This window comes from Corvus brachyrhynchos, unplaced genomic scaffold (genome assembly GCF_000691975.1).
Source record: "Corvus brachyrhynchos isolate BGI_N302 unplaced genomic scaffold, ASM69197v1 scaffold3, whole genome shotgun sequence".
Taxonomy (NCBI): domain Eukaryota; kingdom Metazoa; phylum Chordata; class Aves; order Passeriformes; family Corvidae; genus Corvus; species Corvus brachyrhynchos.
Genome location: NW_008237619.1, coordinates 3,246,388 through 3,261,796, shown reverse-complemented (window position 1 = coordinate 3,261,796; position 15,409 = coordinate 3,246,388).

Below are 15,409 nucleotides of genomic sequence, written 5' to 3'. Positions count from 1 at the left end.
CATTCCATCCCATCCCATCCCATCCCATCCCGTCCCATCCCATCCCATCCCACTCCATCCCATTCCACACCATCCTATTCCATCCCATCCCATTCCATCCCATCCCATTCCATTCCATTCCATTCCATTCCATTCCATTCCATTCCATTCCATTCCATTCCATTCCATTCCATTCCATTCCATTCCACTCCATCCCGTCCCATCCCATCCCATCCCGTCCCATTCCATCCCATCCCATCCCATCCCATCCCATCCCGTCCCGTCCCGTCCCGTCCCGTCCATGCCTTTTGTTGGTCTTAAAATCAGGACTCAAACATGCTTAGAAGGGAAAAAGGAATTTTACCTTTGTATTTATTTTAAGGATCCTTAGGTGCACTATGCCTAGTTTGAATGCCCTTCAATGTATACTTCAATGCGCACCCCTAAAGGATCTGTTATAACATTATAGGTCTTACTAATTAGCATATCTATCAAAGATTCCCCATTGAGAGGCTCATGTCAGGCCCCCTCCCCAAGGAACCTTCCCCTGGATGGTTTTATCTTAGTTTACAAAATGTGTTCTGGAGAGGACCTTGATGTCTGTGGGCATTTTGATCCCTAACTACGAAGCTTCTAAAATTTTAATCTCCTAGCTTGAGAAACAAGTTCAAGAATTTAGGCAAAAAGCACTAAGAATACAGAAGTTGTAAAAGGATATAAAAGGGGTATGAAAGAAAAGGCAAAAATCATCATTGCATCAAAATGAATACTACCCTAAAAACCGATACGATTCCTCAAATGATGGGAAAAGTTATTTTTGTCACTATTCCACATATATAGAATAGAAGAATAGTTTATTTTCAGAAGGAATGATTTTTTGGTCCCTCAAAAAGTATTTTAATATTTACCTAGCATCTGCAGCAAGGGTGGCTCTGGATGATTGTTGTTCCAAGAGACTCAGATCGCAGCGCAGCACGAGCTGTGGTGGCATTGAGCACGGGCTCCAGCCTGCTGAAGAATTACAAGTGACTTTCAGAGGTCATCTAGAAGACAGTCATTAACTTGCTGTATGCTGAAGAAACTGAAAGGCTTAGGTTCCTGCAATCCTTTCTGATCCAGAGTGCTTTCCAATTCAAAGCAGGAAACCTGCAGCGACTCATTTTTTGACATTACTTAACAGGCAGCCACCTCGAGACTTCAAGCAATGAAAAGCAACTCCTCAGGGCAGGAGCTAAAGATTTCACTCTGTTAATACCACAACTCTTGAACATTCACTTTCTTCACGCCAGTGGTCTTTAATGTACCTCTTTATCCCTATAAGTTTGTGCTCAGCATTTTCCAAAATGTCACCCACACTTTGATATTGCTCCCCCTACCAAATGTACTTTTCAAGTTCTATGTGTGCTGCTTTCTACTGGGCTCAGCAGTTGACTTTAGATATCTATTTGCAGCTTAAATGTTTACAAAATTCACACAAATACTTGGATAAGTTGTGAATTTACCCAAATAATGGTAGCAACTGTACAAATTGTTTACACCTCATATTGGAAAAATTTGCCTAGCAGGAACAGTTACTTTATTATTCTTAAGCAGTTATTATAAATAAGTAGTTATCACAATTAGAAAAAGAAGTAGGAGAAATGCTAACACTGCTAGATAGAAACTCATTATCATTAACCCAAATATTTAAATATATATATCTCAAGCAAGGGAAAAGAGCCCTTAGTAAAGCTCAGCAGGATACAAAAATGAAGGCACAGAACAAGAATTACTTGTGACCGTAGATCCACTGGGAAAACATGAGACAGGAAAGAGGAAAGCCACGAGTTTGTGATCCAGTTTTTATAAGTTTGAGCTGCGAAGGCAGGTTTTGTAATTGAAATCTAGTTTTAAGGACAGGCAAGGTCATCATGCAAAAAAACCTGCAGACCCGTGTTTTTTTCTGATTTATATTGTTGGACTCATTGGCTTGCTGGGTTTATAAAACACCTACTACAAGGACTTTTATGAAACGTGCACTTGTTTGAAAATAGGTGTGAATCATTTATGAAATCCAGCTGTGTATATGACAGGTACAATCTGCACCTCACCCTGCAGCAAACAGGCAGATTACAAGCAGCGGGCAGGGAAAGACCACTGGCCAGACACTATTAACTTGAAAAGACAGAAATAAGGTCAAGGTTAAACACTCTGAAAAATTTATTCCTGGACTCCACAGCTACAAAGGATGCAAGAAAATGTGCATCTAAACAGCAGTAAACTTAATCCTGATAAAAACGAACAACCAGATCAAAATAAAAATCAAGTCTGCTCATACATCACACAGGGAACAGCATGTCAACACTTTTAATTTATCACAAACAAAGAGGACTGGAAGCAAGTCTTCCTAAGGATTTACTCAAAGCTGTTACAGAAGCTGTGCCACCAGCATCTATGTGTGTTAGACCTGAATTTATCTGACATAGGCTGAACACCCAGAAAACCCAGGACCACACTGTGCCGTTTGTCTGGGTTTTGAAATTCTAGTATCTTCTTTTGGATGAGCTGCATTTCACGCAAAGGAAGTATTAGCAGAAGCTTTAGCAGAGCCCTTTTACTCAGACCTCTTCTACAAGGCTCAGCAACATTTTACATATTATCAGCTGTGGTAAGACAGATAGGACCAATGATCAGTCTTTCCATTAAGGACCTGTATTAACAACTTAGCTGCTAAATAATGGATTACTTCAGCTTGTACACTTAAGAGTCTCTCTATGCTGATATCTGAGAGAGCTGGATCAGGTCCCAGCAGGAGTGGGAATCTGTCCACTAATTAGGCATAGAAGTGAGCAATTCTATGTAAATGACATATTAAAGATTAAGGGTCCCTTCTAAAAGATCTGCGTAAGTGACCTATAATCTTATGTGGCAACTTTTATACACTTTGGAGACAAGGGGAAAAAAAGGGGCCATCTTAAGGTGGTATTTTATACCATGTTTGCTGCCTTACGTTGCAGTGACTGCCAAGCTTTTTTTTTGTCACAGATGGTTATGCTTAAACAGACTTGCCTGCCAATGTGATTTGAACTTTACTTAAATTATAAGTCACCCCACCTTCTAAGTCAATTCCCACCATGACAAAAAAGGTTATTTAAGCTTTCAAGTGCACTGGTTTGAAAATTAAAATATCCAAGAGTGCAACAATAATGCAAATCTAGTTACCCGAGTCTAGAGAAAAAAAAAGAAGGCAAGTGATTTGCAACTGCCTTCTTAGCTTGAAGAAATGTTCTCATCTGTGGGTCAAAACCCTAATAGCTACCTGGTCTTCCAGTGATTGTCATCCTGGAAGGCTGAAATATTTAACATGTAAATGAGTTTATTTGCAGATCACAAAGTAAAAACTATTATATAGCGAATATGAAGTGCATAATAAGCAAAGAAGACACAATCATCACAATTATTAGACTGAAGTGTCCTAGGTGGCCTGCACGTGCTTTGTGGAAAATTAGAGGGTTTTGTAAATTTTCCTTGCAGTAAGTTTCTCAGATCCTTTCAGTTGAGCATTTTCACTAGAGTTGAATCTAACAGAAATAAACGCTCACTATACTTGGCTAGAAACAAGATCTATAAGGGAATACTGGGGCTATGCAGGATGGAAATTTACTGGTTGGAGGGATTTAATGATAGATGGGCAGGTCCAAAGCATATAGCTGTCCTGCAGACTTACTAAATCATGGAGCAGGAACTGCTGTCCTGTGTGAGAGGAGTTGTAGTGGAAAGCAAGTTGGAAACAAGCACGAGTTGCTGGGAGAGACAGAGGCAGACTTGCTCCTCTGCCCTGCTTGTGTTGCTTTGTTAGCCCTTTCCTGGTCACAGTTCTGGCCAAATGCTTTGGGAGACTCACCACAAAGGACAAGGTTGTGTTTCCTGCCCAATGAGTATGGCTTCAGGGAGCTCTTCTCCCATTTTCAGGATGCTGTGCTCCAGGACCAAAGAAAGATTCCGCCCCCCTTTTCTCCCCGTCTTTGTGCTCACTGGTGCTCCCTGCTGAAACCTGCCACAAAGCATGGGAGATTAGCATGGAGACTGTGCACAGGGAGTACCAGCAGCTGCCACAGCTTTTCCACAGATTTGTCTTTCATAACCTCAATTCTTTTTATTTTTTCTCAGCTTCCCTTGGTCTGCAGGTACAGCCTTTCTGTTTAGTCTATTTCTTCTCCTTCTAGGCTCAACATTTCTAAGAAATTCCTTCTAAGAATTGAGAATCAGGATTTATTGTCGTATCTGACATGATCTCTAAAGAAAAGAACTCCCAGCAATTTTGAACTTTCTTCTAAAAACATCCAACATGGTTGATGGTGCTTTACAAAAACTATCTGAAACTACATTTCTTATGGGTCTGAAAACACAAAAATACTACCAAAATAAATACAAAGATTAATCACTAAATAAAGCTTTCCCTATTTCCAGTGTGGTTTCCTCCTTTTTAAAAACTGAACTTGTCTTTTTTTTATCCTCTAGGTAGTTCTTGTCAAAAATTCCTAGCTTACACAGGCAGTAGATTTATTTATTTTAAATATTTTCTATAGTGTTCATCTTGCTCCACTGAGAAATGATAGTATTGCCATAATGCTGTCCCATTTAATTTCCACAACAAAGCCTTGTTACTGCCTCCATACGTAATTTCATGTTCACAACCAAGCCTCCATATTCCTTTTTATTAAAAAGTAGCACAATTTCTGTGCTATTTTTCACCTCCAGAGGTGTTATTAGCTTGCTGTAATAACAGACCATGCTCCTGCTGTGTCTGCTGAAGAAATGATCCCAGTAGCCCAATGAAGCCATGCCACCTGCCCAGAAGCTCAGCATTCAACGTGTTTCTGTATATAGCTGGGCTCTCCATTGCCCCAAAGTTTAAGCAATAAAAGAAATAAAAGCTCCTAGAGAAAAATAATCATTTTTCAAACACATGCAAAGAAGGCTGTTATTTTCTAAGGTCTGCTTCTGTTCAGACAAAACTGTGGAAATTAAGCTCATAGTTTTAGGTCCCAGTCCTGCTAGGAAAGCCACTAGTGGTGTAAGTACATGTTTACTGCTGCAGAAGTAGAGCGGGGGGGGGGGGGGGATACACTCCAACCTCTCTTTCCAAATCTTGCCTCTTTTAGATGCCTGGAACACCATGACTGGGATAACACCCTGTGTTGATTCAGGCCAAGGCAATGAGAGAAGAAGTTGGGAGAAGTCATGGAGGACTTTGAAGTGTTTGTGAAATCAGAACTGTAAAGGTCAGGGAGAAAACCCAATAATTTCTGTCACTTGTGTAAGGCACAAGCTAAAAAAGAAGGTTCTTGCATCCTATGTAAAGACTTTTAAAAAAGCACAACCCCAAAGGCAAGTGAAGGACAAAAAAAATCCCTTAATGTCTACACAGCGTCTACCTGAATTCTTCTCAAAATGTAGTAGATCTGGCTGACTTCTGTTGTAGTGGCCTGAGTCACTTAGCATGGCTTTTGCTGGAAGTATTTTAACAATGGTAAACCTGGCCAAAGAGAAAATTAAGGAACTGGACAGTATAAAAAGCAACAACTACATGGCATCGTAAATGATACTTCATTGTTACTGTACATTAAAATGGCTGCACATAAATGATATTTTAAGATAATTACAAAGTTATCACCATTAAAATGGGAGCTTTTTGTACTTACTGTTTACACCACAGAAGGCACCCAACCATTGCATCAATTTAGCCTCAGTATTTAGAAGGTTATTTAAAAGTGAGTGGCACCTCCACAACATGAAGAAACATAATCTGTGATTGATTCTTTGGCTCTTGGTCACTCTAAAAGCATTAGGACAACTATCTAAAATAATTAAAAGTGTACTCCATGCACTGGTTTGATAATAGGAAAGAAATGTTCTTAAACTTTTTATTTCTTAGAGAAATCACAAATGAAAGAATTATTCTCAAGATATTTAACATCAAAAAAGAAAGGATGAGGAAAGTGGCATTTGTAATGAGTTTTTGTTCAAGAAAATAAAAACAGAGGCATCTGCTAACAGTTTTCATTTCATTTTCAAGACATGTGATTAATAGTTCTGAAATATATGTTGCCAACTACTATTTCTGTGGAGATCTTTTCAAGGAATACCTCTGAAAAAGGTAGCAAAATTGGCTGATCACCCAGATACCAACCTACCGATACCAGCTACAAGCCTGTATCAGCTACATGCCTGAACTACTTTGTTATTGTAACCTTGCAGCCTAAAGAACTGGGTTCAGATCTGTTTTCTACCACACATTCATTGAATGACTGCCAGTAAGAAATCAAGTGCATGACTAGAGATCAGCTGACAGCGCTGTCCTTCCCACAGGGTGCTGTCTTGGAAGGCTCTTCTAAAATTCTTGATACACTCTAACTGCTATTTGGCCTTCACTGCCAAATTTTCAAAATCTGTAAAACATTAACTAAGATAAGGAGATCTGGAATGCTTGGAGCTGCTGCACTACTTCATTACTTCAAGGAGAAATGACTAAACCAACAGCTGAGAGAGAGATAATTTACTTTTCCAACAAAGAAAACCTTTTTCTCTTACAAAAAAATGCCAAACCAAACAAAACTGAAAAAATAAAAACAAAACAAAACAAAAAAACCAAGGAAGAAGACTACAGCGTGCTTCCAGGACAAGATCAACCACAAATGGAACTCATACAACATTCCTTATCTTTTTTGGCTTAAAGCACTGTCAACAGAACTGTTATTACAAATATTAATAAAACAAAATTTTGTGGAACGCCCCAGATCACACTTGCTGCTATCCACAGTCCTTTCTCATTAGAATTTATCAATAACCTTATTACTGAGCTATATATTTGGAGTGGGAAAGTTACCAAAGGAAACACAAAAACACGTAAAAAGCACATCTGAAATTTAAGTCCCTACTTTGGTTTATTGCAACATGTGACATACAGCCGGGCAAAAAAAGAACATCTAAAAAGAAATTGTTCTTCTGCAGTCAGTTTCCTACCCTTGGTAACCGTTTTACAGAAGTATGATGTTTATTTTGGGGTTTCTGGCTTATTATTTTTTCCCCTAACACATCTGAAATATTTTTTGAGGTTTTTATTTATTTTTTTTTACAGCATGAAGATGTTTGCCCTTTTTTTTTTTTTTTTTATTGTTGTGCTGGGATTTCCTCTCTCCTCAGCAGATGCAAATCTGCATTTACAGCTGGAGAGCACATGCTGGGAATTTCTTGGGGTTCTTATTTGGGGCCTTGAGTTTATGAGAAAATATCCAACAGCTGTTGTTGGTGGCCACTACTTATTCACAGGCATTTAAACACGCCAGCACATGAACTGCGAGGATGTTGAGTCTCATCTACAGAGAGACCAAATTATTTGTCAGACTTCTGCTCCATGGGAGTTTTCACAGGGACATAGACCCTCTCTCTCTTGTCTTTGCCAGAAACATAAAAAAATTCTTGTGAAAGTATGAGACTTTATACTACTGTATCTCTACGACCTTTCTCTCTTCTTTTGCACAAAGGTCAGACACAACCTGTTAGATCCAGTTGTTTTTCCCTCCTCAAACAACAGACAGGAAGCCAGCCCTCGAGCAAGAAGGGTTATTAGTAAGAGCACTATTCAAAACAGTATAAACTGTTGATTTAGAGACATCACTCACTTAAATACCCATGAGTGTTAAGTTCGATCAGATTGAAGAGATAGTTAACTGAAAGCTTTACCCAAACTGCTTATGTGGCAACTAAAGAAAATCAAACTGCCTCATTAAGATCTGCTTTCTGAGAAAAGATTTAAGGGTAGTATTTATGCCATTGCCTCTTCTTTTTCAAAGAATAATAGTCACATGCAATAAAATTAGGAAAGATCTGATTACTCTCAAAAGCTCGTTATCAAGATGTTACTCTATTTCAAAAAAGGTGGAAACACATCTGATGCATTTACTCTAACGTGTCGAGGTTAAATTTGCAGTACTAGTGCTGTTGTGTTCCTGATAACTCAAGGATAACCAAAGTTTCTGGAGAAGGGAACAACCATTTTAATCCCAGGCTGCTCTGTGGAATTTGTGCACCAAGGAAGTTGTCTGTTTTTCCTACCTAGCTCAGTTAGTAACTCCATCCATACAAAGCAAGAATATGAATAACAGTTGACATCATTCTTCTGAACACGTGTGAGACAATGGGAAGGTGGATGACTAGAAAAAATACATTTCTGAAAGATTCCTTAGAGATAACCAGAAAATAAGTACTACAGAGCTTCATCTGCATTATTAGCAACAACTGTAATCTAAACACTGAGTTAGACAATTCATTAGTTTTTGACTACCCACAGTCATATACTTCATTCTGCCTGATTTATGGAATTTGTCACTAAATGAACAAGTTTTTAAGATCAGAGAAAATTGTAGCTAATAATCTTGGAGGCTCAAGTCCATTTAGAAAGCTTTCCAGGATAAATGAAATAATTTGCTTCACCTGAAATGCAAACAGGCTTTTCATTTACTGAGCTGTGCCTATGAGGCATTCATCAGATAATACCTCAAATAGTATTTGCAATACAGAAGTTCAAAAACATAAAGTAATTTTCTTAGTGGTATTATCATTCATGATACTTCAAAACAAAGTAGCTATCAGAACTTAAGTGTATATTATTATCTGTTCAGCTTGGTGGGAATCTAACATATTTTCCTCCTGCTCAGCAAACTCAGTACAGCCAACACGTGCACCCTTCCACCTGTCCCAAGACACAGACAGAAGCCAGAGAAGAATTTCAGAGACAAAGGGCCAAATTTGAATGACTGGATCCACTCTGTATTCATATAAAAACATAAATATTAAGCTTTAATTACAAGTTAGCCAATATTTGCATTATATTTGACACAATGCTCTGGATACTTCAGGAGCATGAGTATATTGATCTTCTGTATTCACAAGAAGTAAGGGCAGTGTTCCCATTTATAACATAAGGAGAAACACTGTTAACAGCAAGTGTCTTCTTATACTTGAGGTCAGAGAGCTGAGTGACCACACAGAGACTAGCCTGACTCGCTGTCCCACGGAAAGGGGAACACGAGCATGCTGATTCAGGAACTTTGGGAGGCACTGGTACCTGCTGAAGCTAATGAAGAGCTCTGTTACTCAGGAAAATCTACATACTCAATGTCTTTCAAAGGCTTAAATACAAAGAGCTGGCTTGTGAGAATACCTGGAAACACCATTTTAGGAACAGCTTATTTGCAGCCTGTGTCAAATTTAAAGATACCAGGAGACAGGTTTTGCATTATCTACTTGATGATGGTACAAAACAACAGAGGTATCAAATGATAAAGATACGTTTTTGATTACAACACTATTTGGCTACTAGAAAAAGGGCAAATGTTGTCTTAGAAAGAGACATATAAATAAAGACACAGCAAGAGAAAACCAGAAAACATTTTTAAGACAGCTAAGGACTCCCCACTACAACATCATGTACCTTCTTCTAGAGAGGGGCAACCTGTGAACGAGAGCATTGTCATACCAGAACACTTTAATGGTATGCTCATGTGTGCTTGCAAAACACAATGGCAAAATTATGCACATTTTTACCACAGAGCATCCAAACCAATCAAAGTTACCACCATGACAGCCATTTGTAATAAAGAATTTTTTCAAAACTCTGCAGGACCACGTAGAAAATTATAATATGCAGCGATGCAAGTTTGTGTTGACTCTTTTCTCACAGAGATGGTGATGTTTGCAGTTTCCTTTAAAGTATTGGATTTAGATCATATCTAGCCTTGTCCAGATAACTGACCTTCAATGGTTACACTTTACCTGGTTTAAGCACAATGCAAGGACTGGAATTCAGGTGCCAGCCACACCTCAGTAACAATTAAAGCACATTAATGCTCAAATCATGTTTCAATAAAATTCTACATATTTTTCAGGAAGTAAATGAGAATTCCTTGCAAGCTTCTTCCCTCATTAGCTTCAAAGCAAAAGGTCATATACATTCATTTTTGCCATAATTATTTTTGATCCTCTAAGTGCACTGCTGCAGGTCAGCTTTCCATGGCACTAACTCTACAGCACGAGAGAGATGGAGAATTCAGAGCAAAAAGCACTCCCAAGTGCTCTTCTGATTTCTTACTGTGGCTACCTCTCTAAGAGAGCATGAGAGTCCCAGACTTAACTCTTACACACCTGGGGGTTTTGGCTAGATTTTCACTTTACTTCTGCCAGAGGATCCCAACATGCACAGTTAAACCTAAAGGACAACACAGCAAGGGCTGCAGCAAATAAGTAGTAACATATGGATTCTGGAGACAGGGCAATGCAGCAGCCAGGGAGGACTCTCTGCCACCTTATACAATTTAGTCAGATTATAAGCAATTACCTAACACTGAGCGAAGAAGGAAGAAGAATCATAGGAAGGATATTTAGCTGGAAAATTATCCTGACTTGCAAATAGGGACTAATATCCTGTTTTTATAGAATTAACAAAAACTACTGAATATATTCCTTGTAGCGTACTGTTATGGTTTTTTTTTTTATTTCTTAATCATAGGATTAAGAGTTAATATGGTATTTTGGACCTCTGGCCACTTCCTGACATGTGGTGGTGCTGCTGTTTAAGGCAAGTCAGATAGGTTTCTCTAAAGATCAATCTGACATTTAATTCCTTTAAAAAATGCACAGTCATCTTAGAAACAATAAAAAGCAACCCCCCCAGTCTCGTAATATTTTTTTTTCCTAATAAAAATAATGTACAAGTGGTTATTGATCTAGACATATTTTTCCTTTTACAATAAATTACTCTATGGGTATGGTATTCCATTAATTTAAAGAAATTTACCTCTCAGCAGCAGAGAGAAATTTACCTATGCAGCTCAGCAGTTATGTAACTACCTTACTTGTGGTCACATGATATCTATTGCTATTAGTTCACTTCTAGACACTGGGAAAAAAAAAATTCAGGAAATTAATGGTCCTTTGGTTAAAAGTTTTCCTTCACGCCCACAGAAGAAAGCTGATAAAATGTTCTGATGTGCTATTCTAGTTCAAATTTTTGCTGTTTACTGCAGTTGTGTTTTACATATGGGCATATTTCATTTTGTTCCAAGCTGTGCAGAAAGGAAACTTGTTGTGGAATCCCTTTCAAACCTGATGAGAGCTACCCAAATGCTGGCCTGCGTTCAAGGCCACATCTGATGCTCCTGCAGCACGTGAAGGAAGTGACACACATGGTGGAAGAAGGGAGGAGCACAAGTGAAGGCTGGCTTTTGAGACACCACAGCACTACAAAACCAGTTATTTTAGAAGTCTCCTGTGTAGTAATGAAAATAATAATAATAATAAATTATGGTTGGATCTTTATTGTACGAAACTGGTGCTGTTAGGGGAATCAGATCAGCTCAACTGCAGTTTCTAGCAAGATAACTGACAGAACATGTTTGAGAACACTGCTCTGTGGACCTGATGTTCCTTTCTACCATTGACAAAGAGCAGAAAGGTTAGTGCAAAACAGCTCACCTGGAACCAATACTTTCACAGGCTTATTTTGTCCATAATAACAAGAAATTGTCTTCATACACAAATGCAAAACATGCAGTTTTGCATGCCTTCTATTTGAAGCATGAAAACAGTTTAGAGGACAAAAAGCGAAAAAAAGCTTCTAACAGTCAAGATCCATATGACTGTGGGATAGTTTTCAAAGGGAAATGAAAATGTCATCACCTGACATTTCTGAAGCTGAGCTTTCAACTCCCGAGACAGAGTGCCGGCAGGAGTGTTAAATAGAAGAGCTGGTCACAGACCAGTACACTCTCCATATGTTTCCCTGGGGCAATTAGTGTCACTTCCCCTATGAAGGGGCTCACTGTGCTTACCAGAGAATATGTCAAGTCTGGTCACTCTGAAAATAAACACTACAAAGTCGCTGGCAGGACCTTTAGGTTGAAAAATGAATCCCTCTAACTTACATATTCTCAAAAAAAAAAAAAAAGAGTTTAATTGAATAGTCCTTTGAAAGAAAGTTCTCTGCGCTCCCTTGTGACATCCCCAAAGAAGAAAACCAGAACATATTCAACCAAAAATGTGTCTCAAGGCAGCTTTTGGGGTGCCTAATCTATGCCCTCCTTTCCTGTTCCACAGCTGGATTCTTGAAGCAGGGGCAGAAGGTTTCCCTTTCCTGCAAACACACAGGCACCATGCCACAGAGGCCTCCCCTGAGGAATCTGAAAGCAACAACCCAACACTGAGGTGCCCAGCCAGCAAGATACCAGGAATTGCCCCTTCCTCATTGCATTCCTGAGAGTGCCTGAGGATCACACCAGGCTGCTTGGGGGAGCTATTTGCCAGTGCTGGTACATGGCTTCAAAGGTATTAAAATTCTCAGCAATCCACAGAACTATTTAAAATTATTTTCATTTAGAAATCCCTCTTTTGGAAAACATCACCACTGAGGAGTTGTGTAGATGTCAACACTAACAGAGTGTTAGCAAGCGGAATTGGAGCTGAAGACCTCTCCCACACAGGAGTAATCAGAACAAACTCCTTCCCCTTTCACTCCCTCCTGAGATGCAAACAGTGGGGGAAAGAGAGCTATTTCCTCCTTTAAAGCCTGATACTGATGATTGGGTCTCTCCCCTTTGAGGAGGAGGGAAGCAGCAGTGAAGACAGGTTGGGCTTCTTTCCATGTGCACCATCCTGGGCCTGTCCTCAGTAAATTGATGGCATCGCTTATACAAAAGCTGGGACTGGGCCAGCTTTGGCCAGGGGCAATAGCAGGAGGGAGCAGCTGGGATGCACATGGATGTCTGGCACATCAAACCACTCTGCAGCATGGCACTGTCAGCACCCGGTGGCCACTGACTGAGGCCAGCAGTGGCAGAAAACTCTGTGGCTGGCTCCTCCAGGTGGGGAGAGATTCCTGAATAAAAGTCCTCATTAAAAGAACAAAAAGGCAAAAAAGATTTAGCTTTCATTTTACAAGTCATCTGCGGGAATGGAATGAAGCCACTCCAAGGAAGAAATGTAATTGAAACTTCAGAGCCATTTCTACCCATCTGTGGGAAGCTCAGGGATGCTGACCACTTTTAAGCAAGTGGAACTGACCAAGAGTTGTGAGTACTGTGTGTCCTTCACAAGATTTGTGGAATTAAGTTGTTGTTCAGGCAGTAGTTTGCTAGGCTTTTTTTTTTTTTTTTTTTTAGCTCTGGGTAGCAAGGTCTTAATGCAATATCTGTTTACTACAATTCTCCAAGAGCTGAGATGTTTCTTGGCTTTTATCCAAACCATTTAGTTCACATATATATTAGAAAAAGCTGTCACATCAGCAGCTAAGGTTGATATCAAGAGAGACAATGAGAGGATTAAGAACTGGAAAGCTTTAGAAGGCAAGCTACTGAATATTTCACGAGAAATGAAGGAGAGAATGCCACTGATGCAAGGGGAAGGTCAGAAAACTTAAACATCTCAGGGTCACTTAAAAATAATAAAATAGCCCTTTGGCCTGCCAGATGTTGCTATGCAGCTTTTAGGATCCTGATATTTCAGTCTGATTTTCATACCAAGGCGAGTTCTTCACTAAATGTGCATCAGTGACATACAGCACGTGCCAAGGCAATTTGCAGGGATGTGTCTACAGCATCACAGGAAGGATGTGACATTTGAGGGTGCCTTTGAGGGCTGATACTTCATCATTTTATTGATCATTTTTATTAACATCTGAATGCTGCTGATGTGGACGGAATTTCACATTTCCAACTGCAAGAAGCTGGTGAGATCCAAAATGGGAAGAGATTTCACAAAGGCAGATTCATCACAGTTACTTTTTCCTATTTCATCCTCTAATGATAAGTTTTAACAGATCTTCTCCCTTATCTCTCACCACCATCAAGACCATGTAGTCTGGGGGGAAAAGTGGACAGTAGAAGAATTTTACAAGGCATTTATTTCTTAGGAAAGGGACAAGGCAGAGATAAGCCCAGGTGTTTTCTGTAGACTTGTCAGTGACAAGAGGCAAGGCACAGCAGGAAACTCTCTCCATTTTCTCCATTCTACACCACAGTGGTCTCACTTATGAACTTCAGGACACAGTCTGACAAGGGGAAACTTGAAGAACACTAGCTTCTTGCAAACAGAGAGGTATTTAAGTATAACATTGCTTACACTGTCCTTTATTTCACAAATACATCTAAAATGAACCTTGTTTCCCTCCCCTGCCTCCAGCCTACCAGGAAGGCATTATGAGGCATGGACAATTTTTTCGATCTTTGAGCTCATGGAGCACACTGATGAATTAACACCTTGTCAACATACTGTTTCTGTTTACCATGTTTTCATGGCACGTTTTACTTAATGATTTTCTGGAAATACTCAGTTATAAGAAATTTCTCTCACACCTCCTGTCTAAGAACAGATACTCTACTGTGAAAGTTAAATAACACTTGCTACTTTCTTTTATCTTGACACGATATTTCAGTCTTGCATCCGGGCACCTTGCACTTTCAAGGTGCTTGAAATACAAAGAGTAAATTTCTAGATTTTCTGACTTAAAAAACTTGTTTAATGATTAAAAAGAAAACGGATATAATTAAATTTGGAACTATTTTGGTTGTTTTTAGCTTACACTGAAAATTATTTTGAAATTCCTATTGCCCCCTGTACTGCTACCGAGCTATTGCACTCTCATGTTATGAAGTAACTTCAGCTAGTAACTTGCACACTGTGCGATTCTTCATGTACTCTTGGTAGTTATGTTAAAGTATTCATCTCATATAATAACAAAATGGAAAACAATAAATTGGCATGCACAGCAAAGGAGTTTTAGAGCTGTATGCTGTTTGGTCATTGGAGATAGGAAACACATTACACAGAACTGCTTCTTTGAGGAACTGTGCTAAAAGGGCAAGTTAGGTCAACATTAAGTAGCAACTAACAGCTGTGTCTCCTGTACATGAGTTGAAATGACTGGTGGCTGCTTCTTAGTGAAACAATTGCAAGAGATTATAGATAAAAATTTCCTACACAACACACACAATAAACAGGAACATGGGAATCAAGATTTGAGGCTCAGAGACTTCAACCTGCATCTCCACCATGCCAAAGTAGATTATACCTTCCCAGATTTAGTGCTGATAATTACTGTAATTTCAACCAATCAGACAAATCATAATAACATTGCAACAGTTACTTTTCCAAGCTCTATTTTCCTATGAAATGCAGAAAATATCTCTGGTACTTCCTTGAGATGGAGTAGCCACAGACACCAGTCACTGCTGAAATAGTAAAGGAAACACAGTCATGGGGTTGTGACCCAATAAAATCCTTTTTCTCATTAGGAAACAATGAAAAAAAACCCCAAACCTGAAACCCAAACTCTCTGAATTACATTACTTCATTCAGATCATTACCATTTCCTGTACCACTTTTGTTAGGCATGGCT